The sequence below is a fragment of the Eufriesea mexicana genome, unplaced genomic scaffold, assembly GCF_001483705.2.
Source record: "Eufriesea mexicana isolate 0111107269 unplaced genomic scaffold, ASM148370v2 scaffold572, whole genome shotgun sequence".
Classification (NCBI taxonomy): Eukaryota; Metazoa; Arthropoda; class Insecta; order Hymenoptera; family Apidae; genus Eufriesea; species Eufriesea mexicana.
This window is the reverse complement of record NW_016908738.1, coordinates 1217729-1220004: the sequence shown is the minus strand read 5'-3', so window position 1 is coordinate 1220004 and position 2276 is coordinate 1217729. Positions and strand designations below refer to the sequence as shown.

The 2276-nt window shown below is 41.5% G+C and overlaps 1 protein-coding gene across 4 annotated transcripts in view; it reads right to left on the bottom strand.

The window, feature by feature from the left end:
• nahoda (DOMON-like domain-containing protein nahoda) overlaps positions 1–2058 on the bottom strand; it is a 19264-nt gene extending 17206 nt beyond the window's left edge. Inside the window, exon 1 of one of the 4 annotated variants that reach the window (XM_017897817.1) lies at positions 1458–2058. The gene's annotated coding sequence lies outside the window, so the exon portion shown is untranslated. The remainder of the gene's footprint in view (positions 1–1457) is intronic. The other 3 variants (XM_017897818.1, XM_017897815.1, XM_017897816.1) reach the window with 3 other exon arrangements.
• Positions 2059–2276: the final 218 nt, after the last annotated feature.

Genomic DNA, 2276 nt, shown 5'->3' with positions numbered 1-2276 from the left:
AGATTATAGAGACACCAGACAAAAAATGATGCAATGATGTGAAAGCTATAAATAATACAGGTATACCAAAACCAATCTTTTCTTTTATCCAAATTTACATTTAATTACTTTTTAAATCAATATTTACAATTATTACCAGAAGGATATCAGTACATGTACTTGACAATATATAAGTACACTTGTAAATAAAAGGGAAGAACGCAATTAAAAAGAACCGAATGGAAATCCATTATATTTATTCGGAATGAATTTATTGTTAACACTTCGATAAACTTTTGGAATATTGAAGCAGGTCAGCAAACAGTAATGCAACAGTAAAAGTGTAGCAGAAGAATAATTCTCATATTGGTCAGGAGAAAATGATGGCGGTCCTAAGCACGCCGTACTGACTGATTGTTCTCATTGATGCGCGATCTCTCCTGGGAGAACGGGAAAAGAAAATTCACGGAGCGATCGCGGGCGTGAGTGAAACTGTGGAGTTATAGAGAGTATACTGCCTCCACTCTCCTTGACGTGTCATAGAAAACAAGGCACAGTTCTAGCGGACGCTCGTTTCATTCAGTATTCATTTCGTTCTCACTGTCTAGTTGCGTTTTCACCAGAGAGGATATTACGCGATTTGGCGGCATTACTATGCGATGGAGCGGAATAACGAATTTCCAGAAAGGTATGCAATGGCGAGAAGAAAAGAAAACACTTTTATTGACTATCGAGAATCTACCAAGTAGAACGTAAATAGTCAGATGGAAATAATGAGAGAATGGGTTATGTACTCGACTATAGAAAGAGGTTAGAATGAGACAAATACGCATAAGCAGGACGTAGGAAGATAAACGAATGAGCGTACAATACAGAATTATGCAGATGAGAGAGGTGTAATTTCATCAGGTATAATTAAGAAAAACGAGGAGGTGAGGAGCGCCGATGATGTTGATGCCATTAAACTTCCTCTCACCAACATTCTACGTATAATGAGCTGTTACGCCATATACGTGATATTACCGTAGGATACGCAGGGAGGAATATAAATACGACGCGGTGGATGATGCAGGAAGCGTTAATAAAAGAAAAAAAGAAGAAAACAAAACGTCCTTTGCGGTGGATCGATTGAACGGTTATCGATAGCTCTTTAAACGAACCGTTATTAGTCGATCAAATTGCCTTGGGTTCATCCTTCCTATAATGTTGATTTATTCTCTTTCAAATCATTCCAATCTTCAACCTTATGTGATCTTCAACAAGTATACACACACTTTCAATTTCTTTCAACGATCGTATCAATAACCTCCTTGCTAGCCTTCGATTGCTCTTGTAATTATCGACAACTTCTCTATAGAACACTAATACAATGATTCACGGAATAGCGTTTCAGTGAGAAAAGTCGAAAGCTCGATGCACGAACCGCGCAGTAGCTTCACTAAACCAACGAGAAACGTCCCCTGATAGAATCTTCCTACCTGTTGAATATTGTCGACGAAGCTTCCAGCTGATCCTTGAGTCACGCACACACAAAATCACTGCACCAAGAAGGCCGCAGATCTCAGATGATATACCTAGGACTTCGTCTTTGTCGGCCAAATAAAGAAACAACAGGACTGTTCGATTGACTTCAGTCTTGCGTGGTGACACATACGAAAAGGAGACGTGTGTTCACCCGATCAGTAAACCACGATGATTCACTGGGCGATCGAAAGATACGACTTTAAAACCGACCCATTTCGATGTATCAAACGATTAACTATGACGGCAAACGATAAGATCATTCGAGTTCGACAGGTGCTAGCTGTGCACAAGGATACGGCAGCAAACGAGAAGGATGCGACGGGGCCACGTACCAGACTGACTCTAAGAGACTCGGCTCTACTCGACTCGACTCGACTCACCTCGACTGCCTGGCATTGCAAAGCAGCCGCGAGCGAAAACTCCACTTTACGCTCTCGCACGGCCTCTTACGTTTGCCCCCCCCCGCCATATTACCGACTGCTTGCTTTCTTAAGGCTGCCTGCTCGCTCGCCTGAATACCTGCTGTATACCCCTTCTCACTCACCGCGCTGCGGTGCCGTACGGCGGCCTGTCGTCTCTTCTTACGTTCTCTGGCTCCCTCTGACAGAGGCCGCATGACATTCGGGTCATCGATTTGTCTTAAATTTTCTGGACACAATGAAGGTGATTGAAAAGAAATTTAAGTTTCTTTATTGTTTATTTTTTGTTCAAATGTATTTAAGAAAGGAGTCAATAAGTGTATTATACAGTAATATAAGGTTATGTCGAGAATA